General features: G+C 40.1%; 1 pseudogene; it reads left to right on the top strand.

Annotated features, from left to right (window-relative positions):
• Positions 1–386: 386 nt before the first annotated feature.
• LOC115730549 lies at positions 387–15540 on the top strand (annotated as a pseudogene).
• The last annotated feature ends 10311 nt before the right edge of the window (positions 15541–25851 follow it).

The following is a 25851-nucleotide window of genomic DNA, read 5'->3' on the forward strand; positions in this document are numbered from 1 at the left end:
ATTGAATATCTGCATGAAACCTCTTTTATCATGTATTCATACAAATATGGTGGACGCTCTTTCTTGTAAGCGATCTTTGATGTGGTACCCTTTTATTGACTATCTACATTTGAAAGATGAAAAAAACTTACCAGGATTGACGATTCAAATCCAAAAAGCTCGAGCTAATCAAAACTAGCATGGGGCATTGGGAAAGTAGGCTGCCAATATGGAAAGATTGGCAGCCTACAAAGGCATGGGAATTGAATGAAACATTGCAACTACATGGAAAGATCAGAATCTGTCTCACCGTTAGGGAGAGGCGATTAAAGTAAATTTCCCTGAAGTTGATTTACCAATTCTTGCTGATGATTGATCAGGTGTCCAGGCATTTTACTCACGGAGTAATGGCTCTCTCTGCTGCTACATTTGCATTCTGGAACGTGGTTGGTTCGCGAATTCTACCTGCAGCTCTTAATCAAGGAAGTCCTGTATCTTTGCTCCTGCAGCTTTCATGTAGTGTTCAGGTATGTCAGAACTTCCTCTGATGTTGTGTTTTCACCTCATGTGCTCACGTGCTGCAGCGATGCTTTTGTTAATTCCTTCATATGGTCACCGATAATTTGGTGAACCCTCATTGCACTTCTGAACCTTGATGTCACGAGTATCCATTTCTAGTCCGGGCTATTGCTCATCCAGCTTTCTTCTTTTGTCTTTTGAGATTGGTAAAGTGAAATTAATTACAGTGAGATCATCACTTTGTACTTTTGGTTTGACATTCTAGTACGTTTTTATTACTTTTGATAATAGTTTAATGTATTTTAGTATCTACATAATGTGAAATTGGTGTTGGTATTATATGTATTATCTTTTAATCCTTAGGACAGACCATGAGCTTCTGAAATACGACAGGCTTGAACTCCGTCGGGTTAAGTTTTGTCCCTCGGGTTGGACCCTAGCCTAGCCACAATGAAGGACTAGGGGATGGGGTGTGCTGTGTAGTCAACGACCCTGAGTAATTTTTTGTTAAGTTGACTCCCTATGAAATGAATCCTAGAAGAAATTGCTTTTCCGGAATATCAGAGAAAAAAATTTGAGATAAATGTGTCACAATGCGCATAGTTTAGGATTTTTGGTGACTTTTTTCCTATTTAAAATGGTCAATGTTATCCGTCGGCCATACATAGGACTGCCTGTGCGCGATTTCCTGCCTAAATTATGATTTTTATTAGCAATCGCGCCGTTGTCCCTCCAATGGATTGTCAAGAAATCATCGATCAAGACGGTAAACATGTCTTGTTATCAAAGGATTCACCCAATGGCTCGGACATATAAGTTGTTAGGTTAGGTTAGATCAGGATTGGTGATGCGTGTCCAATGATTAGTTAATTTGGTATTACTACTTTATATAATCCGGGACCTTTTTCAATTCATTGTTTTCACGGAAATGAAGGGCAAACGAAGGTTGGACATATGGAACAAATCCACGTGCCTAACACTGTTCAAATGGGAGTCGGCTTGGCCATGCACTTCCAGAACAAGGAGAAGAAGGACCGTTGACTTGACTTGGCTTGAACTGCCGCACTTCTTCAATTAAATATCATGTGCTTACCGCGACTTGTTTAACTTTATAACAGCTACATACTATTCATTTTTTCCCTCCGCCGGCAGTCGATCACTTGCCAATGGCCCATGAAAGTCGCCAGCTATGATTGTGATGCCTTCACGCAGATTCGGGCGAGGGCCCCAGATCACCCTCACCCAAATTAGGTGATGGTGTCGCAACCCTTGCCATGCTCTTGTAGGCCATCACCGAGGTCCTGACGAACTGCAAAGTGAAGAAGATGAACCATAGAAGGAAATAATAGTACAAAAACAATAAAGAAAGGAAAGAAAAGAAATTAAATTTAGAAAGCTTACAAAAAAATTGCAAAAGGACGACATTTTATTTAAAATGGTCAATTTTATCCGTCAGACATTCCAAACAGGACATCATGTGCCCGATTTCTTGCCTAAATTATGATTGTTAGTAGCAATCATGCAATTGTCCCTCCAATGGATTGTCAAGAGAACACTCATCAAGACGGTCAACATGTCTTGTTATCATAGTATAATATTCACCCATTTGGCTCGAACATAAGACTTGTTAGGTTAGGTTTGATAAGGACAAGTGATGTGTGTCAAATGATAAGTTAATTTTGGTATTTCTACTTTACATAACCCGGGACCTTTTTTTGATTCATTGGTTTCAGAACAAGGAGAACAAGGACTGTTGACTTGACTTGGCTTGAACTTCTGCACTTCTTCAATTAAATATCATGTGCTAACCGCAACTTGTTTATTTTTATAGTATCTGTATACTATTCATTTTTTGCCCTCCGCCGGCCGTCGATTACTCGCTAATTCCCATGAAAGTCGCCAGCTACAGGCAATGAACGTGATGCCTTCGCGCAAATTTGTGGTGGCATCATAGCCCTTACCATGCTCTTGTAGGCCATCACCGAGGTCCCGATGAACTCCAAAGGGAAGAAAGTGAACTGTAGAATTGTCAATGTTATCCGTCGGCCGTACTAGCATAGGAAGGCCTAGGCGATTTCCTACCTAGATTATGATTTTTAGTGGCAATCGCGTTGTTGTTCCTCCAATGAATTGTCAAGAGATCACCCATTAAGACAGTCGACATGTCTTGTTATCATAGTATAATATTCAGCCATCGGGCTCGAACATATAGCTTGTTAGGTTAGGTTAGATAAGGCCAGGCGATGTGTGTTTAATAATTAGTTAATTTTGGTATTACTGTTTTACATAGTCCGGGAACTTTTTTAATTCATTTTTTTCAGAGAAATGAAGGGCAAACAAAGGTTGGACATATCGAACAAATCCGTATTCCTAACACTGTTGACTTGACTTGGCTTGAACTCCCGCACTTATTCAATTAAATATCATATGCCGACCCCAACTTGTTTATTTTTATAATAGCTATATACTATTGAAAGAAGGAATCTAAAAACCAACTCGGTTTTTGGGCAGGTGGACATTGTGGCGTAGCAACGTGGGCCCAATGGGAGTTGATGGAGATTCAAGTTGAGATATTTTAGTGCAGAAGGATACCTAAATTGAGGGAGAAAAAACCTAATACTGAAACTCACACGTGAGGGGGGAAATTGTTAGGATGTACATGTGAGTTATGTTAGAGAAGTCCCACATTGGAGAATTGATATGACATGAGGCAGTTAATGTATCCAAGTTAGCTCGTTTCTCATTGGTTTAAACTCTTAAGTGAAGATGGGTTTAACTAGATTTATTGATGGGCTTGGACTTGGGCTCCTTCTTGGCCTTTTCTCTAGGTGAAGGTATCGGACTTGGCTAGAACTAATACTTGATAAAATGCTTTTCTAATCAAGCCCCTTCTGTTGTTTGGCTAGACCTAATACCTAGATGGAGTGAATAGGTTGTTGTGATCAAACTTGATAAAATAATGCAAAATAAAATGAGCCATGCAGTGCTTCTACTAAATAGTTAAAAGAGGCAACTAAAGAGTAGAACCTAATCCACTAATTAATCTGTTTTATCCAAATACTATAGTATAATATAACTATATTATGTATGATCTCATCTTATAATACTTCAGGTGCTAATTTGGTAAAACCTATGTTCACTCTCCTACACTAATAGCCTACTGGCTGGATTTCACTAAGTAATCAAATGAGACCGCCTCTATTAAGGCTGTCTCACTATACACACTTGACTCCACTAAATAATCAAATGAGATTGCCTTTACCGAGGTTGTCTTACTCTACACACTAGACTCTATATACACCTCTCGCAAGATTTCAAGTAAATGCTAAAGCAGACGATTTTGAATAAGTAAAGCTCTCTTGAATAAGGATGATGAACTCTTGATCTCACTCATTGTTCTTCGAACTTGGTGCTTTTTATATACTCCTCGTCTTCCAAGCTTCCTGTTGAACATAACCACTCCGAGGATCAATCACCCAAAAGCGGCCGTTGATAGATTGCTGGATAAAGGCCACTAGCTATTGAGGTGAGACTAACCAAAGACTTGAGAGGATTTGCTTGCCCATACAATCAAATCCTAAAATCCTAAAATCAAGCTTCCAATAAATGAAATTATTTACAGATGATTGCCAATCAAGAATTCTCATATGGAAAGTAATGAGAATATCTTTGTGATTGTCAATCAATTAATTTAACTTAGAAACGCAATCCTAACCAGATAATTAAACGTTTGTGAGAGAAATTTAACCTGTTAAACAATTAAGACTAAAATAGAATAAACAATGAGGATTAAAAAAATCAAAATATATCTATCCATATGAATTTGCCTGTGCCATGAATCCTGCTGCATCTATAAAAATAAAAGCATTAAGCACATTACATACAAATGGTGCAAAGATATATTTGTAGTAAATCCTCAAAGTATAAATTAAAGTATTTTTAATAAAGTATGTCAATTTTGTTTCCTTCAAAATAAAATATAATTTCCCAAAACCTTCAACTCCAAATCTTATTCCTAGACTTTCGTATTTTTTTTTTCTATTTTATTTGGATGACCTATGTGTTCTTTCGAGTCTCAATTCTTTTCCCAGACGTAGTATGCAAATTAAATTTTGCACAGCCGGGGTAATCTGTTGAAGTCTACTTAATTAAAGGGACTCTCCATGGAGAGTCCCTTTAGTTAAGTTTCAGCATATATTTCATTAGTATTTCTCCCCTTACTAATTCTACGATCTACAAATGATTAATACAAACTTATCTAATAAGTCACAGGAATCTAATTCAATATAAATTAGAAATTTAATCATAGCCACATGTTAGGGAAGTGTGTTCCTTTTTGTTAGCGTCAAATTCAATCTCAATAATCTGGCGAAACTTTCCCCTCGCCCAAATCGGGCGATGGTGTCGCTGCCCTTGCCACACCCTTGTAGGCCATCGCCGAGGTCTCGACGATCTGTTGAGGGAAGATGATGAACATTAGAAGGAAATAATATGACAAAAAAGAAAGACAAAAAAAGTAAAATTTTAGAAAATTTAAAAAAAATGCAAAAAGATCGTTAATGTCGGCCCTCGACCATGTCACATAGAATGGTCGGTATTGATTGGACTACCACATTGGCAATTTCCTGCCTAAATTACATTTATCTTTTTGTAGAAATCATGGTGTTGTCCCTTGAATGATTTGCCGAGATATCACTTCGTCCTCTTATCAAAGGATAATCTTCATCCATCGGGCTTGGACATATAACTTATGAGGTCACAAACGGACACATGGCGTGTCTAATTATTAGTTTTATTTTTATGAGATAGTGATTTGTTAATTTTGGCATTATTACTTTGCATAATCGGGGACCTTTTTTAATTCCTGGTTTTCAGGGAAATGAAGGCCAAACGAAGGTTGAAAATATGGAACAAATCCCCGTTCCTAAGACTGTTCCAATGGGAGTCGGCTTGGTCATGCATTGTCAAGACAAGAAGAAGGACCGTTGACTTGACTTGGCTTGAACTTTCCAGACTTGTTCAATCATATATCATGTGCCGACCGCAGCTTCTTTACTTTACTAATAGCTACATACTTTTCATTTTCCCCCAGGCCGGCCATCAATTACTCGGCAATGGCCCATAAAGGTCGCCAGCTACAGGCAATTGTCCCAGATCGTCCGAGCCCAAATCAGGTGATGGTTTCGCAATCCTTGTCAGCCCTCGTAGGTCATAGCCGAGGCCCGGGCGAATGGCGGAGGGAAGAAGATGAACGATAGAAGAAAATGACAAAAAAGAAAGAAAAGAAAAGAAAAGAAACATTCAAAATTTAAAAAAAAAAAAAATCTACAAATCGACATCATTTCATTTAAGATTGTTCGTGTCATCTGCCAGCCTTGCCATATAAGACATTTGGCACCGATTGAACTTCCACGTCCGTGACTTTCTACACAAGTTACGTTTTTTAGTAGCAATCATGCCGCTGTCCCTTCAATGATTAATGCAAAGCATAGGTTCGTCGAGAGATTACTCGTCAAGACGGCCGACACGTCCCGTTATCAATCGATAAACTTCACCTGTGGGGCTCGAACATGTAACTTGTTATTCCTCTGCTATCACTTTCCATAATTTGGGACCTTTTTAATTAAGAGCTAACAAAGGTTGGACATATGGAACAAATCCACGTTCCTAAGACTGTTCCAATGGGAGCCGGCACTGTCAGGACAAGAAGAAGAAGGACCGTTGACTTGGCTTGAACTCCCCCATTTCTTCAATTAAACTAATAGCTATATTAAATTGTTAATACTTATAATATAGTAGCTAAACTTTGTCGTTATTAACTAGGTTAAAAGCCGGCCTAAATTCTTGTACTAAATTTTTGCTCCCATTTCAGTATAAGCACTATTTCAACCGAATAAAACAATACAGTAAGGCCAAGAAATAGGTCAAGAGTATATTCTAAGGAAGCAGTTAATTTACGACTAAACTTACGTACAAATAATTATTCCATACAAAAACAAACAAAAATCGCATTAGAAGTATGTTCAAAAGAAACGGTAGCATCACTTGAAAGGCTTCATTTTCAATATTTGCAGCTAGTGGAAGGCGATGCCTGCAAACATTTTAATACAATCGTAGTCAAAGATTCAAAACTCCATGAGACCAAGAATATTCTGATATTCAACATTTATATAATTCGGATACTGCTTCGCACAAACACACAGAGAGACTCGAGTTGAGAAACACTTCGTTACAAGTCCTCATGGACCTTCCCTATGGAGATTGGGTTTTATCCGGGTCACTATCATGCCTAGGCACCATCATTCTTTTATTGTGGAGTGTCTTAGCTTCAGCAGAAACTGGCTGGGACGAGACCGATCGGCTCGCCTTGCTGGAATTTAAGGCTCAAATAGTAGATCCCGGTGGTGTTTTGAGCTCATGGAATGATACTAGCCACTTCTGCGAGTGGTATGGCATGACATGCGGTCGTAGACACCGAAGAATCACCATACTGGACCTCAACTCCAAGAACCTCTCTGGACTCGTGGCACCCCATATTGGTAACCCGAGCTTTCTAAGGGAAGTCTATTTGCATAACAATAGCTTTTGTTCTGAAATTCCCCCCCATTTAGGCCGCTTGTTTCGGTTGCAGAAGTTGTTCCTTGACAACAACTCGTTCAGTGGGCAAATCCCTTCAAATCTCTCCCATTGCTCTAATTTGCTCGTTCTCAACTTAGGCTTCAACATGCTTGAAGGAAATTTTCCTACAGAACTCGGCTTCTTGTCCAAGCTCCAACAACTTATACTTCAAGCCAATTTCTTGATGGGAAACATTCCGCCATCCTTTGGAAACTTATCCTCTCTTCAAGTACTCGCAACATATTCAAATAACCTCGATGGCATGATCCCAGAGACTCTTACCCTGCTTTTTAAATGGATCAGAGTTGATACTCCTTCCTCATTGGCTGAACTCACCAAGTTTTGGATTGGTGCTCTTATCTACAAGGATCGGTTTTGTGTCATCAATTAAAAAATGAAGACTCCTTTTATAGAATAGTCATCAGAACAGATCTAGAGATGGAAAAAGCTTGCGAAATTGTATTTCCCATTGTGATCTATTGTGGGTTCCCAGAATTTTGTAATTTGATCAGTAAGGTCTAGCTGAGTGATTTTGGGCAATAACTGCTCTAGCATTTGGTTAGTTTGTATGCTTAGGATCGATTAGCTCTAGAAATATAAGCTTTCTCAATTTTTTGGAACATGAGATGCTTCTTTGCTACAATTTCTTGACATTTCATATGTTATCGTTACTATCCTCTACATGATAATGCCATAACGAAGTAAGGATATTCATATCATATAAGTGTAGAGGCAAAAATCACCTCGATTTTGCTTTTCATATGAATATCTTCCTCACATTTCAAAATCTACATTGTGCATCTCCTCAACCTAAATTGACCAATTTGCCCTTATGCACGCCTAAGATCTCCAACCAAAATGTTGAATCCAACGTTGAGGGTGGGTAATGCAACTTGAAATCTATTTAAAAAAAAAAGGGTTAATACCATGAAAAACTCTAAACTGGTACACATATGACAAATTTACCCTAAATTAGTTTTTTGACCACGAAAAACCCCAAACCGGTACACCTATGACAAATTTACTCCAAATTATTTTTTTGACCACCAAAAATCCTAAACTGGTATATCTGTGACAAATTTACCTTAAACTAATTCTTTTGAACACGAAATGCCCCAAACTGGTACACTTGTGATAAATTTACCCCCCGTTAAATTGATTTAATATCACGAAAAATCCCAAATTGATAAACCTGTGACAAACAGAGGGTGAAAACCCCATACTGGTATACCCGTCAACTGTCACATGTCACCAAATCAACAATTTGACAGTTAAATTTTAAAAAAAGTAACGGAGGGTAAATTTGTCACATGTGTACCGGTTTATGGTAAATTTGTCACGTGTATACCAGTTTGGGATTTTTTGTGATAAAAAAAATGGTTTGGAGTAAATTTGTCATAAGTGTACCAATTTCGGGTTTTCCGTGGTATTAACCAAAAAAAAAAAAAAAGCGAGAATGGCAATTGTAGGCTTTGAAATGTGAGAATGTGATGTTTGATATGCGGAGCAAAGTTGAGGACGATATGTGTAAATTTCCCTGTAAAACAAAATAACCCCGAGAATAATATTTTTAACGCAGGTGGTTGTTGACAAGTTTTCTGGTTGCTGTCGTGGATTTGGATTTGGAGATTTTGATGATAAGCAATTCAATGGAAGGGGCTATAGAGGCCAAGAATGGGATGAACTTGGATGGGAGAAACATCATTGTGGAAACGAAAGGTTGGAAGGGTGAAACACGTTGCTACTACTTTTCCCATTTTCCCATGTCAAAAGCAAACCAAAGGTTGGACAGATGAAACACGTTTTCTTTGACTTTTCCCATGTAAATTTGTCAATGGAAGAGTAAGGAGAAGAAGGATCGTTGACTTAACTTGACTTGACTTGACTTTAACTATGGCACTTTTCCAATTTAATATCATCTGCCAGCTGCTACTTATTTACTTTTTGACAAGCTATACACCTTTTGGATTAAATACGTACCCAGTTTTTTAAAATTCCAATAAATTTTTAAATAACCCTGTGACTAGACATGGCCAAAATGAACCGGGGCTCGGAAGCGGCCCGTTGACCGGGCCTAGAGTTCCATAATTGTCCGAACCGGCCCAAAACCGCCGGTTCTAACCAGATTTTTTTTTTAAAAAAAGGAGGAGGCCCGGGAAAAAAGAGCCGTTAAGCCTAAGAACCGGTGATTCCGAACCGGAACCGGAACCAGCCCTTCAAGGGCCGGTTCCTGTTCCACCTTTTTAAGGAACCGGCCACGTCTACCCGTGACTACATTAAAATGTCGAAATTCATAATATAAATAGCACCGAGCTTGTCATTATTAATTAGTAATTCATAATGTATATTACAATTTAAAAATGAAATTAAAGTTGATTGTCAATTGTGAAATAGACCTACTTGCAAGTTACATGTACGGTTAACAATAAGCTGCTCCTGAGCACCGGAAAGTCAAGATTTTATATGTTCGTGGAAAAGAATGAAGTCGTTGCCCCTACCAAACGGCCCGGAAATTCAGGGATTGGAAAGACGCCATTGACAATGAACAAAAGTAGAACCCCAATGGTGTTTCACCTTTCATTGACTGACTTGATCATCAATTATTAACTTGCTTGTCACGGCCTTGTAATTTTCTCAACTTGAGATGACCATGAAAGATCTGTCATGATATTCTCCCATATGTTGTCCGCTATTATATAATCGCAAATTTGTAATACTGAAAGACACTCGAGCTGAATGCGTTTTGCTAATGTCAGCACTCAAAATAATTCACTGTCGAAACATGTGATGCACATGTGAGAGATTGATACACGCATGGATCATGTGAGGAACCAACACACGCGCAAAGCGTGTGAGGAGTCGACACACGACCGGGATACGTGAAGAGTCGACACACGTGACAAATTGACTATTAATGTAAAACGGAATTTGCATATTAATGCAATAAGTTAAATGCCGGTCCAACATGGATCTTAAAAAGTACTATTTTTTTTATATGAGCTCTTCTTCACCATATTAGAGATTTTGTTCTCTTTTATCTGTAAGCACTTCTTCAAATTTCACGCATAGCCTCTTTAAAAAATTTCAACGGAAAACTGTAACAATTGTTTCAACACCGTGTGGAGAAATGAACCATACTGTCCTAACATTGTAAATAATAGAAAATATTTACAATTGGAAGCAAAGTTGATTATGGGACCTTTCTTAAGAAATGCACTTACTTAAATTGGGAAATAGACCGACTTTTACTTTAGGAAGAAAAAAAATGAAGAAGCTGCGGTCCTCAATAAGTTATGTAATTTGACTAAGATATGTTAGTAATACATTATATCTCTTCATTATCTTTATCGTAACTAAAAAATCATGTCTCATTCCAACTACGTAATGGAAAAGACACATGCTCCAATCGCACCGCACTCTCGACAAGTGAAGTTCTGCGCACTCGTTTTAGAAAATCTTGGGAAACTTACACAAGTGGTCCCTATATTATTATCCGCCTTTCATTTTGTCCTCAAGAAGTTATGTAATTTCCCGAAAAAGAGTTCATGGATCCGGAAACTGTCCCCGAACATACGTTACTTCTCTTTGACAAGCAAGGTGGTACGTAGCGACTGGGACAAGAACGTCCATGGAAAATGATAGTCTTGCCTGTGTCATGTATAGACAGAAACTACCAGTTGAATTTAAGGGTTTGGTTGGAAGATGGGAAAATTGTCAAAAAAGCCCTAAATTTTTCACACTTTTACCAATTCAGTTATATTCTTTGGAAATCGTTAACGTGAATGGTGGTCGTCCTACGTGGCACCGCCGGTGCTGACGTGGATAATTTTTAATAAATTCTAAATATTTTTATTGGAAATATATATATATATATTTCCATTTTTTCCTTTGCTGGCTTCAATGCCGACGACCCTAGCTGGATTAGGGCAGGTAGGGGTTGCTGGCCTCTTGGCGTGATATCATTAAGGGTGTGCTTGGTTCACCCAAAACTCTATGAAAAAGGAAAATGATTTGTAGGATTTTATTTTCCAAGAAACAATTTGCTTTCCTTTGCTTGATGATATGTGATCGAAAATGTCTTTTGGTGGTTGGTTCTCATTTGAAAAATGACTTCAATCTCATAACTTTATCATAGGCCAAAAAATAAATTTGAATGAAATTCCTAATTTTTAATTTTATTTTTATTTTTTCTTCTACTTCACTAGTCACTAGGCCATAGTGAGGCTTGGCCTCATTCATTACGGGTGAAGCAAAGCCTCGCTGGGCAAGCTCAAGATAGAGAGTCACCGGGATCTGGTGAGGCACGCCGGAGCCTCGCCGGCCCGCTCCAATTGTTCACTAGCTATCGCCAAGGCCTGTGCCCATGGCTCACCTATGGTCGCCAAGGCCGGGTGACCAGTGAGGGAAAGAAAAAATAGAAAAAAGAAAAGATAATATAAGAAATATTAAAATATACTAAAATGTTAAAATAAATATTAAATAAAAATATTGAAACATTCAAGTGAAGGAATTTCGAAAAGTGTTTTCAACTCTTCAAATTAATGAAATTGCTTCCTTGATCTTATGCATGAATACTCTCATTGACACGAAAGTATTTATAGTTGATTTGTCATTTTCGGCAAACCAAATGGGTGAAATCAAAAAATACTTTTACTCAGACAAACACAACCTAACAGTATTCTCAGTACCAGAAAGTGAAGATTTTATATGCGCGGAAAAGACTGAAGCCGCCGCCAGGACTAAATGGCATGGGCAACTCAGAAATTGGAAGGTAGATTATGGGACAAGGACACAAGTGGTAACGAGCCAAACCAGCCCCTCACGATGTTTCAGCTGGCATTGACTGAGACTCGTGCCCATGGTGTTTTGATTACAAGAAAGTCAAGATTGACTGAAGTGGCAATGCTTTCGAAGGACCCATCCCCGACTGTATCGGTAATCTCTCTATCACCCTTTCATGGTTCACGTCATCGGAAAATCATATTTCTGGAACCTTACCTTCTGGAATTGGAAATCTCATCAATTTGGAGATCTTGGAAATGAGGGTCAATAACATCTCAGGAAACATTCCTCTAGAGATTGGAAATATGAACAAAATGAAGGTTTTGTATCTTGGCGAAAATAACTTCTTGGGGAAGATACCAGAATCTATTGGGAATTTAAGGTTGTCAACTGAATTGGACTTGGCTGGCAATAATCTCCAAGGCTCGATACCACCGCATCTAGGAAACTGCCAGAATCTACTTCTCTTGAACCTATCGACCAACAACCTCAGCAGTAATATTCCCCCAGAAATTGCAGGCCTCTCATCTTTGTCGATTTACCTCGACTTGTCTCAAAATAATCTTACCGGCTCCCTTCCAGAGGAAGTTGGAAAATTGCAAAATCTCGGCAAACTACGTCTTGACAGGAATAGATTATCTCAACATATTCCAAACAGTATCGGTAGTTGTATAAGCATGGAACGCCTATATATGCAGGATAACTTTTTTGAAGGGCCTTTACCATCGACTATGAGATCCATGAGAGGCCTTCAGGTTTTGAATTTTTTAAACAACCGATTGTCTGGCCAAATACCAGACTTTTTAGGGTCGCTAAATTTGACGAATTTGAGCCTTTCTTACAACGATTTCGAGGGCGCATTGCCGACAAGAGGAGTTTTTATAAGCTCCATTTCAACATCAATTGTTGGAAACAAGAAGCTTTGGCGGGGTCTACCAGATTTTCAACTACCGAAATGCGATTACAAAGAGTCAAATCGGAGGAGAACAAGCAAAACTGCAAAAGTTCTTATATCCACAGTCTCTGCTATTGTAGGAGTAGCCATCATGCTCTCTTTGTTATACTTCTTTTGGTACAAACACAATAATAAAGCATCAACTTCAAGAACTTCTCAAGATGGGCTTTTGCATGTTTCTTATCATAGTCTACTGAAAGCAACGGGCGGATTCCCCTCCACCAATCTGCTCGGCATGGGCAGTTTTGGGTCAGTGTACAAAGGTCTTCTCGATCAAACTCAGTCGATCGTGGCCATCAAGATTCTCAACCTTACACGGCATGGTGCTTTGGACAAAAAGGCATAAACATGAAACATCGCCAAGACTATATTTCAATCTCAATTATTAACTATCAATCACTATGCTCCGTTGATTGTTGTAGAGTACGGCTCAGGTAGTGCAGTATCCATAGAAGGAGATGTGTACAGCTTCGGAGTCCTCGTTTTGGAGATGTTCACCGGCAAGAGGCCGACTAATTACATGTTTGAAAATGGGCTGAACCTTCATCACTTTGAAAAGGCAGCTCGGCAGGCCAAGTGCAAAAGGTAATCGACCCCCTTTTGCTTCAGGAAAACCAAGAGTGGGAGAAGAGTCAAACCGTTGCTCCGGATGGCAAGAACACAAGCTGGTTTAGTATCCTGGAGTGTTTGCTTTCAATCATCAAAATAGGAGTCACTTGCTCTTCTGAGTCTCCAAGGGAACGAATTGACATTAGCGATGCGTTGACTAAACTTAAAGGAATCAGGAAGAAACTTCTTGAGTTCATTATCATTGCCTAGTTGATGTCAGATGTGAACTTGATATGCAGTGATGTGGTCTTCATGGTCATTGCTTTGTCTGGAATAGGATGTGGAATTCGGCCATTCAGACAATTTGGATCTGGCGACAGCAAAACCACATGTGATGGAGACTAGTGGCTTAGCATTCCAAGGAAGTTCAAAATAGTTTATGTTGTCTTAAGCAAAAGTTATCACCGTCTTTCAGCTGTGTGAAAAATAAATGTACTTTGTTTCGCTTTATACCAAGAGATAGAATTTTAAACTGTTTGAGAGTTGCACCAAGAAAATGTAGTGAAACGAAAAATCACAAGCATGGATCCTAATACAAGTACCTTCAGATATCTGGTAATATGGACTTTTGTCTTTCTCTCTTGCAAGCTTGGCCTGTTTGTTTTGGCTTTTAAAACAATATGAAAATATTACTAAATGACTTTCCCCAAAAAGTTAAATAATGTTTAGATTTATAAATGCTTATGAAAAAAGGAGTATGTGATGACATGGATCCATATTTGTTCATCTTATATCTATAGGTGAAGCCGGAACCGAGAGAATGTGAGTTTCTTTCATCTCTACATGGCAAACTTTACCTCTATGATTGCCACGAGACAAGTCATATGGCTTATGTGGGTGAACAGTCATCTGCTGGCTTACGCATTTTGTCCGGTCGTAGATGTTAAGAGAAATAAGGTGTCGAATGATCTCTTATGTGGTGGAAAGAATTGCGGGAGAACTGGCTTCCATCATATTTTTCTGTGGTGACATTTGAACCCAGCGTGTTTCTTCTTTTTTCTGCTCTAACATTAAACAGCATCAAGTTTCTGCCGCCAGTGTCGATCCTACGACCGAGACAGCAATTGTATGGCCTGCATCTGAAGCCAAGGCTGTACCTAACTGGTAAATACTCAACGTGGAGGTGGAATCTCTGTTGCTCATTGAGATTTTGGGATTTTACAGGCCACAGAGTGCCATCATGTGATACAGCAGATACTCTACTTATGGCAGCATTGATTTGGCAGTTTCAATGCATGATAGAAGAGAATAAAAGTTTATAGTTCTGACTAAACTTATGCATGGTATTGATTTATCAATTTGAAACCCTGTGGACCTAGCCAGGGAAAAGGGGCAAATTGTGAAGGATACAATATATTCCTTGCTATAGCTTTTCTTGCGGGGAAACCATATTCGTCGCAACGGAGACTGAATTGTGGTCCCAGAATTGACTGAACAATTTAATTTGGTGGGTAGTTTTAGACTCCAAGAATCCTCGTTACTTATTCTTGCTGAACGCTTGCAACAAATCTAGTGATGGAAAATGTGTGGGAAGCTGTATTTCCCATTGGGGGCTAAAGTAGCTCCCCAGCATTTTGTAATATTATCGGTAAGGTCTAGTTTAGTGAGTATGGGCAATAGCTGCTCTAGAAACCTAAGCTTCTCATTGTTTGGAACATGAGATGCTTCTTTGCTGCAATTTCATGAAATTTCATTTGATATGATGATGTGGTGATAAAGTGAGCATATCAATGTCGTATAAGCAAAATTGCAAAATCTACATCGTGCATCTCCTCAATCATAATTGACCTATTTTCTTTTATGCACACCTTACATCTACACTTAGAAAGTGAAATCCAACGTTAAGGATGGGGTAATCTTTGAAATATGTGTGGGTGGGAAGTGCTTGTGGCAAGCATGGGCATTTTGCAAGGGAGTGTCCTAGTGAAATGGGCAGAGGAGGTGGGTATGGGGGGAGGCATGACCTGCATGGAGGAGGAGGTGGTGGTGGGTGGTATGGTCCTGATCGAAATGGAAATCGATCTGGTGGATGCAATACGGATAGTGGTACTCAAGGACGATCAGGAAATGACTACTAAAATCGGCACCATTCTGGTCCCTATGAACGTCGTGGTGCAGGAAACTTGCATTCGTGGCAGAAAGAATGCTCCTGATTGGTAATGCACACAATTCTTTCCACTTAAAGCAAAGCTGTTGATTACGTGCTGATTGGGAAAAAAAAAAAATTGTGCTTGTGGCAGAGCAAATGGAGGTATTGCTGTGACTTGCTGCAGGTGTCAAAGTCTCTTCTGTTGTATCTCTTCTTCATTGTTGTCTGGGTGGACAAATCGGCTTGATCAGTCTTTTGATGTGCTGACTATGGCTAAAGATTCAACTGTTTAATGTCCGTGAATGCTCGTTTTGATGTTTTGGTCTGATGACATTGCTTGCTTGACTTCGAGAATAAAATTGTTCTTACTCAATCAATGCTATGATGGGTCCTGGATTCTCTATGCTTTTTTATGCACATTTAGCATGTGAGTTTTCTGAGAAAAAGTACACTAGAAGTGTCATAACTTTTGTACGGTGTTCACTTGAGTGCTACAACTTTCAAAACGTTCATTTAAGTACCATAACTTTCAAAAATCGTTCACTTAAGTGCCATGTTGACGTGACAGCCGGAAAGCTGACATGCCACACCGGAAAAGTTACTATAGCATTCAAGTGAACAATTTTGCTCCGACGTAGCACTCAAGTGAACGATTTTTGAAAGTTATGACACTTAAGTGAACATTTTGAAAGTTATGGTGTGACATCCTGAATTCCGACCCACTTTCGAAGCTATGAATGAATGAAATATCTGATTGATGTATTTCAGTCTAATCTCACTCGGACTTGATCCCTCTCGAGCAGACTAACCAAATGGGAATGGCTAGCTAGGAAAATCAAGTACGTGGACCTAAGAACTTGATCCTGGATTGACTCTTTGGCCATGAAAATTGTCGAGAGAATATTTTGGACCAATATAGGCCGATCCTAGAATGATTAAGGAACGATTTGGATAATACCATACGCTTGGATCACGGGTGATTCTATTTGACCTCGTGTGGGTTCCGAACGTCCCTAAATTATTTTCTAACGATCGTGTCCATTGGAACTAGTGATTGACCCTCCCAATTGAATGACAACCAAAGTCGTCATGGCTCGAGAAATTCTTAAACGTGATATTAATCACGAGTCGATATGCGTAACTCCTAAAAGCCATTTGTTAGTTTGAGATACGCTGAAATTTCAATTGATCGAGATTGATCGCGAATCGAGCTTCGGAATTTGACGTCGGACCTTCGGGAGTTTCAATAATTAAATTTTGGACGTTTCCTCATCTAGTGTATAATTTCTTCGCGCTTCGCTCCAAGAGGTTCAGGAAAAATAAAATTTGGACTGGAAATGGGAAAAGACCCATTTGCCCTTGAAGAATACCCAATTTTTCACTTGGATCGAAAGGTATTTTTGTCAAATCACCCCTTGGCCGAAAATTGACTTGGAAGACTCCAAAATTATCCAACATTTTATTAATTAGTGTTTTTGGCCTTCTTCTTCTTTATTTTCAAGAGCACTCTCTCTCTACCTCACTTTCTCTCTCTTGTTCATCACCTCTTGGCCGAATTCTCTCTCTCTCTCCCACCTCCATTGCCAAAATTTTTCTAAGCCGCCGCTGGTGTCGCCTTGGATCGCCAAAGCTCAACCTTCTACCGTGAGCCACCTTGGACCGCCGGATTTTGTGGGTTTTAGCCGATTGAGGGAGTCGCCGGAGCCGCCGGATTGAGGTCAAGACTTCTCCCGTTTTCTCGTCGGAAAACTTGCTAAAATAGTGGTAAGTTGGTTCCTAACCTTAGATTAGGTATCTAGGTTGTTAATAGACTATAGATTGAGTGATTTTGGTGAAAAATGGGTTGGTTTTGTTCTAGTTCATGGAGTTGGCCGAAAATGCAAATGAAGGGAGGAGAGAGAAATGTGTTCTTGCATGAATAGTGAAAATACATGATTGGTTTTGGATGGCTAGGATTTGATCTAGCTTATCTTGCTTTAATCCAACAGCCTAGGATGAATCTTGTTAAGGAAGCTTGATCCGACGGCCGAGATTATTTCCTGCTTAGTGAAGATTAATCAAGTGGTGGAAAATAATTTCACGTGATGATATTTTAATCGGACGGCTCAGATTAATTGCTATGTTACTATAGTTTATTTCTATGGTACGTATTAATTGTACGTTAGTGGAATTCTGATCGTATGGTAATTATTGATTGCTAAATTAGTATAATTTCGATCATGTGGCGTAGATTAATTTTTGTAGCGACAAAAATTAATCGTGTGGCCCGATTGGCCATTGGTCTATTGTGACCTTATCGGGTGGTCCCGATTTATTAATTCCTTAACGTGAGTGAATCACGTGGTACCGATAGAATATTTCTTCGGTATAATTAAATCAAGCGGTCTCGATTTTGTGGAAGGGAAAAATTGGAAAGATCGTGTGGACTTGATCTTTTATTGGAGAAAGTTGGAAAGATCGTGTGGTCTTGATTCGCTAATTAGGAAGATTACCAGGATCATGAGATGAGGATTGATCGATCGGAAGGATATATGTGATCGTGTGGTATCAAATGAGCGATCGAGGAATTATTGGGATTAGATGGTCTCAACGTGGAATTATTGAGAGGAAATGTGGAATTTTACCCCGAGGCATTATGACGCAGAGTGTGTATCTTATAAGACCATATTTTGCCTGAGGCATTATGACGCGGGCTCTGTTATTATTATTTTACCCCGAGGCGTTAAACGCGGGGTTGTGCTTATTATTTTATCCCGAGGCCTTAAACGCGGTATATTAACTTGAGGCGTTATTACGTGGGTTACAGCGACATGAGACGTTATTACGCGGGTCCGTCCGGTTATAATATAGCCCGATGCGTTAAATGTGGGCGCTGGACCAATGTGAAATTTTATATGATAGCCCGATGCGTTAAACGCGCGCTCCGGATCAACATGGAATATTTATAATGGCCTGAGGCGTTATCACGCGGGTCTGTCCAGTTATAATATCGCCATACGTTAAACGCAGGCTGCGGATCAACGTGGAATATTTATAATGGCCTGAGGCGTTATTACGCGGGTCCGTCCGGTTATAATATAGCCTGATGCATTAAACGCGGGCTCTAGACCAACGTGAAATTTTATACGATAGCATGAGGCGTGGAACGCGGGCTTTGGAGCAACGTGGAATATTTTTATTCTAGTCCGAGACACGAAATATCGATATGGGGGAAACGTGGAATATTTGTGAAGGTGTGGCAATTTTTGAAGAAACAATGGAATATTCAGGAATTTATTTGTGGAATTTTTTATTGTCGGATGATTTGTTGGAAATTACTCGCCTATGATGTGTCTAGACGCACTAGAGCCCTAACCTAGGGTTAGGGGCTTTCTTACTAAGATTTTATCTCACCCCGTCGTGGGCTCTCATTTTTCGGGCACTCTACCTCAACAATGAACGATCCGCCCGGGAGATTCGGTATTCCCCGGGGTCATGGTATTAGGAGAAGATGGGGAGGTTGTAGAGCCATCGGATGCGGAACAGCCACCCGAGCTTGACGAGGATGAGTTAGAGGCGAGAGATGATATAGTACCTGATAGCGAGGACGAGGCTTAGGGTAGTTGGCCTCTTGAGCTTTTGTAGAGTATTTTCTTTTGGAAGCATAGCGGGCTTCGACCACGTAATCTTTTGTTATAGGTGGTCACAGGCTTGTACTGATGGTCTCGAAGCCCTAGGTTTGAAGGTTGTAACAATTATGTATATATGTACATAAGTTTGTTTTACCGTCCCAAGTCATCGTGATGTTAATTGGTTTCTGTACGGGGAAGTGTTTCTGCTTCCGCAAGTGTTGTATTTGTTGGTCTTTGGATCCTAGAGAACTGTACACAGCCGTGGCGGGGTGGGATGTCGACGGCTCGCGGGGTTTGGGTCGTGACATCCCCGTTTAAGTAGTATTAGAGCAAGGTCAATTCGATCAAGTGATGACTTGAGGACAATTAGCTACTGGGACCCTTAGGATAAGGCATTGATTTCTGAATCTTGAGGATTATAGGCTTGAATTTGTATTGTATTTTAATGGTTCTAGTATCATTTTGTTTTATTGATAAACTTGGGTGATGATATTATTGAGGTTTATAAGTGAGCAAGCAGGAAATTGATGAGCCATAAGTATGGATTTTGAAGTTGTACATGTGGTTGAAGTTAATAGAGGATTGCTTTTAAGTGAAGGATCAGTTAGATTATATGACTATGATTATGGTTTGTCAATGACTCAACTTGAAGAATATGCTAGAACATAGGCAATGGATCTATGAGACGTGACAATCATTGGTGGAATTAGAGATCTTTTGTGGATAAGAATTGATCTGGAAGCGACTATGGTACGTCGAGTAACGATGACAATCATGCGGTGCAGGTGTTTGTGGCATTAAAATGAATGTCGATGAATGGGCATGCATGAGCTTATCACGATTGGACTTAATAAACTGTCGCTTTGTATGGGACAAGTGACGGGATACCTATAAACCGTAATGAAGCATTATATGGGTCATGTGGAACGAGACTCTCTCCATAGAAATATGGCTTAGGACAACCTGCAACGACCGGGTCTAATGAGGAAAGAGGTCCGGACAAAGAGCGGCTCCTGGCGGGCTTCTAAGAGAGCAAGGAGGCGGGAATGACCCAAGTCATAATTTGAAAGTGAGAGTCTAGGTATCGGGTTGAGTTTGATTTTGGTTAAGAGATGTATTGTATAGAGTTGATTCTCATATTGAATTTTGTAGTGGCTTGACATTTGTAAGGGCGCCCGTGATTGGCGTGATTATGAGTTTCGTACTTGGCGGCGGGAACCGTTCGAGAAGAAAATTGATGCTTGTGATTGGCATTGGCTAGGCTAAGGCTTGCCTGGTATATGACTGTTAATTGAGAAACTACCTAGTTGAGGCTAGCTTGTTATGTGGTTGCTGCTTGAGGATGATTTGGGATCATTAGACAATGGACAATTAGTTGCGAGTTGCCTAAGAACCACTGGATGGATGATTGCTAGTGATAGATAATGAGATAAGTAGCCTGAAACTGCTAGACTCGAGTAAATGACTTAAGTCTTTAATTCCTAGAGAGAATTGTAGTGGTTCAAGTGCCATAAGAACCTAATGAGATCGAACGACCGCAGTATCGTCACTAGAGGAGCATTTGGCTCGACTATGCAAAATATGAGAAGATTGAAGAACTGAAAGGAATCATGACAAGTGAGTAAAGATGAACCACGAGAGTATGAGCGTTGGAAGAGTGTTTGACTCGAGCTTGTAAATTGTGCGAGACCCTAGAGTTGAAGGGGTCGAGAGAACCTTGAGAGGAATTTGAAATTCGATGGGTAGGCGGACCCAAGAAGGAGCTGCCATTGTTGCCCAAAGCAGATAAAACTGCTACTATTAATTGTGTTGTTAGCAAAGTAAATGGTAGAGATCGTGGGAAAGACGATAGAGAATGGAAAAGAAAATCGTTTAAAAGAAAGCTTGTGGAAGGATGCATAAGAGTGAGATTGATTAAGTTCGATGGAGAGAGAGTGAGTTTAAAACTGCCTTTCTCTGGATTGGGGATTATGTAAGGAAACCTCGGAGGTTCTGGGTGCACGGATGAAAAGAAAGTGACCCTGGCGGTTACTAGCCTTAAGAGGCCGTCGATGATTGGTGAAAGATCACTAAATGAAGGGTTTTTCCTTGAAGGCATGATATATGCCTAGATTGTCTTCGCCAAGTTGTCCAATGGAAAGTACCTTTCTAAAGTTACTCGAGAACAAGGATTGTCTATACTTTAATAGCTTTGCAAAGATCTGAAGGCAATCCACCAATGCGAGACAGAGTTCTCAAGGTTGTCTAGGTGTACCAAGGTGGTTAATGACCCTATTAATGAGACGTGAAGTTTCTATGTGGATTGGAATTCGAAACCCTTATGGCTAGTTGTTACTCCTAATTCTGAGGAATGATAATGGGTCGTAATGAATGAAGTGGATGATCGGAAGAGGAATAAGCAAGAGAATTTTCATTCATGGATTGCGAGTGAGGGAATTTTCACTTATGGAGCACGGAATGTGCCGGGGAGGAATGGCTATTACCTTGGCATATAGCCTGTAATGAAAGATTGACGTTTCTTCTCTATCACGGGAAAAAATTATGGAAAAATTTATGCCAATGGTCTGACTTTGTTGATTTATATGCGATTGAGTGAAGTTGAATCGGGACCACTAGAAATGGTATTGCGAGTTATCATCCTAAAGGATAGGGCGTCGTTTTTAAAGGGCGATTGGATCATGAGATGGTCCTTAATGGAAAGGAAAGGGAATGGACTTGATAATCCCGACTACCCACAGTGTTTATGGATGGAGGAGTAAGCAAAAAGGGTACTTGGATTGTAACCGCAAGGTGAATTGAATTAATCAATTAAGCTATCCAAGGTGTGGATGTGCGGAGACCGAGGAAGAGTCTCAACTCCTTTGAACCTTGTCGCTAAAGATGACTGGGTTATTAGAAGAGAATGTCAAGTGTGGGGGCATCCGAATCCCGGAGTAAGAACACTGCTATTGGCGTGAACTCCAAGGACGAAGTGGATTCGAAGTAGAAGAATGCCACCGTAGTGTATCGTTTCCTTCATAGGGTAAGAGACCCTAGTGTGGAATGAAGAGAAAGTTCTAATTGTCGTGACATTAAGATTGAACATCTAGGCTGAGAAAGAAAACACAGAACTCAAATGATCTCCGTAAAATTATTCTAAGGAATTGTCTTGTAGACAATGTTGAATTCTAGGAAATGTCGATGTTCATTGGAATGAATGAAATGGGGATAAGATCGCATTAGCTGGTTGTAGAACCAAGAGATTGAGGTATTGATGCTTCCCGAGGAAAGAGAGATAAAAATGAACAAAGTGTGGCATGGTCTAACTGGAAATCTATAAAGACAGAGAGCCAAAGTATAAGCTATCAAGTGGATGGTACGAATGACGGTTTAAACAAATCGACACCTGGTAGCAAGAGCTAACAATAGTCGGATTGTGTATCCAAAGAATAATTGAATTAATTGTTCTTGTCTTTAGAGACGATGATCAAACTCATTTAACGAGTCACGAGAAGCGTGACCCCGAGGAAACAATCATTGTATGCTAAGTGTGAAGAGTGCGAGTTTTGGGTCCGATAAGGTGAAATTCATTGGTCGTGTGAAGTCCGAGAGAGGGGATCCCTATGAATCCTTAAGGAGTAAAAAGTGATGATGGATCGACTAAGGTCGATGTGAGTTATTAAAATTTGAAGTTTCGTAAAATTGATGGATTGTTATAGACGGATCGTAGGAAGATTCCCCACAAGAATTATTCCATTGATGAAAAAGACTAAGGACGAGGCGTAGAGCGAATGGATGAAATTGTTTACGGAGATGGGAGTGTTGCTTGTGCAAGGCATGACCTCGCAACTATGTGAACTACAAGAGTTAGAAATATTGACTGCCTCAAAGGGAACCGAAGGAAAGGTCATGATTGCGATGCCTGTCACGTCCCGCAATCCTCCTCGAACGTACATCCGCCTAAGTCGTAAAATACTAACCCAGGATACCACATTACGGCATATGATAAAACATGTAATGCGCAAATAGAAGGTAACTAAAACCCCGACTAGAGAACAAGTGGACAAAAGAGTAGAACCAAATATTCACAGATATATACAACATCGGTCAAGCGATAAACATCGGCGAGACCGGATGCAGCACCCACAAAAGAACAAAAGTAGGAACAAGAGGACAAGCCCCAAAAGAAAACCACTGGGCCTCAAAAGATCTAACAAAGCGAACTGGAATATCCAAACTAGACAGAAGAACTCCCAATAACCCCGCCACTCTCGTCCTCGGCGGTCGTCGGTACATAATCCGGGTCCGTCTCTGCAATCTCCTCCTCTGTCTCACCGTCGGTGTCTTCCTCATCCTCCGAATCCGAGATCACCACAACATGCCGGTCGTCTACTGGGGTAGGGCTCCTCTACGATATGTTCCTAGATCCAGTTGTGAATATCTCTACGTTCGTCCGTATCTCGGGACGAGTCGGGTGGCACCACTCTGGAACAACCTCCATTGGAACGTCCTCGGGTCGGAGAGGACCCTGTAAGTCGCCATCTCCCGGGCGAAGGAACTAAGACTCAAATGGATGAGGCTGCATCTGTCCCTCTCCTAAGTCTACCCAAATCTTGGTACACTTCCTAACATATACTACACCTTTACTTTTTGGAAACTCCTCAAAAGTTACCGTTTTCTCCTTTGGGTCGCCTAATCTGACTAGAACCATCTTCAATGTCGGGGTTCTGAAAAAGGGGGGAGTCCCACAAAGGGGTGAGATTGACATCTCGGTGAGTAAATCCTAACCCTAACTAGACCAGCGGTTCAAAGATAAAATAAAATAAGGAAATGTAAAAGCATGGCATAGCAGAAAATTCAACTTTAGTAACCTCACGCAATTCGGAGAACTCGGCATGAATGGCATTCAAATATAATAATTTATCGAAATAAAGACCTAAGTAGTCGCACTAGTATCACACGAATTTCAATAACAAAATCAAGTCCCCAGCGTAAGAACTCCTCAAGCATCATATCAATTTCACTCTCATTTGCCCGCGTAAACACGCCTCGGGCATTACATTTCAATTTCAATACCTTAGCCCGGGTAGAAACGCCTCAGGCTTAATTCAAATTCAATATATTAGCCCGCGTCAAAACGCCTCAAGCTATATGATCTTAATGTCAATAAACTCACCCGCGTAAACACGCCTCAGGCTTAATGATTCGTGGAACCTACGCATTCTATGCCTCGGGTCCCCTATGCCACCTCATTGGCCCAAACAATACATAACTAATCCAGTAATTCCAGTCACAAATCCCATCGCACTGTATTACATTCCAACAATTATTACATCCGTGAGCATATCTATGTTCTAGGAAGGGTAAGAATTACTCACAATTATTGTTCCAAGTGCCCAAGCCAAATGGATTCCCTCTTCCTCTAACCGGCCAACAACAACTCAAGTCGCGCCTATGGAAATCAATTTAAAACTTAATCAAATCGAACTCCATTTGCGCCCAATTTTTAACCACACCTTAATCACTATCTTAAGACATACCACAATTAAATTCAAGACCAAAAGACTTCAATTTGGCCCTTAAACAATTCGGTTTCTCATGTTCAGAAACAGGGCATTCCCGATTTTGTATTAATCTGCCAATTCCAATCCATTTAACTATTCTAATCACTCAATCTTCACTGATTGCATTTACCAAACCCTCCTTCTACATGTTAATGAGGTCTACTAAAAATTTGGCAGCAATTCACTTCAATTTGGAACCTCCAACAGTTCAGCAATCAGTAAGCATCAACCGGTCAGAAAACTACTGCAGTAGTGAGCTCCAATTCAGCTCTATAACTCTAATTTTTTCAACATAACATAGTAGTCTTAAATCATCCAGACTTAGTCCTACAAGTCCTTGAGACATAGCCAAAAATTTCATGCCAAACGGAGCTAAAATGAGGAAGTTATGCCACTTACCCTTAGCTGACTCAAAAACCGTCGACCGATTTTCTTTTGGCCGGCCAGAACTGTTCCGGCGACCAAATGAGGTGATTCCGGTTGGAGAAGGTCGGCAAGAGACTGACATTTCAGGAGGTAGTCGGCTTGTGGCTAGTGGTTTTCCGGGGAGTGAGCAGAAACCGTTTGAAGGAGTGATCAGAAACTGGTTCAGCTGAGACAGTTTCTGGTTTGTCTACAACGACAAGGAGAAGACGAAGAAGCTGAAATTGGAGGGGAAGGGAGGCTTACGAGAGTTCTTAGCTGAAGCAAGCTTTCCTCTTTGATATTATCCCTTAATTTCTTGAATTATTTGCTTCAAGAAAGTATTAGCCAATCACACACCACCCCCATTTGACACTTAGCAATTAAATCCTCCACCACATAAATTACTTCAGCCATTAATAACCCTAATTTTCTGGTAATTTCAGCTGAGATGTATTCCCAAAAGACCATATTGCCCTTCCTTGTACTTTAAACAAAATTAATACTCTAGGGGCAAAACGGTCATTTTACTTCCGTCGGCTGAAAATTTGATTTTTCCACCACAGGTTGCTTTCAATGAGGCGACGTCTAATCCAAAACCAAAATTTGAATTCTTCAATTCCTTTGTCCAAATTTTGAGATTTTATTTCATGATTCATTTTCTATCAATTGTAATTCCAATTTGTTTCAAAGCGACGGGCGGCTTTTGCAGCAACGTTACGCGTATCGACTCGGTGATTTTCA

The sequence above is a fragment of the Rhodamnia argentea genome, chromosome 5, assembly GCF_020921035.1.
Source record: "Rhodamnia argentea isolate NSW1041297 chromosome 5, ASM2092103v1, whole genome shotgun sequence".
Taxonomy (NCBI): Eukaryota; Viridiplantae; Streptophyta; class Magnoliopsida; order Myrtales; family Myrtaceae; genus Rhodamnia; species Rhodamnia argentea.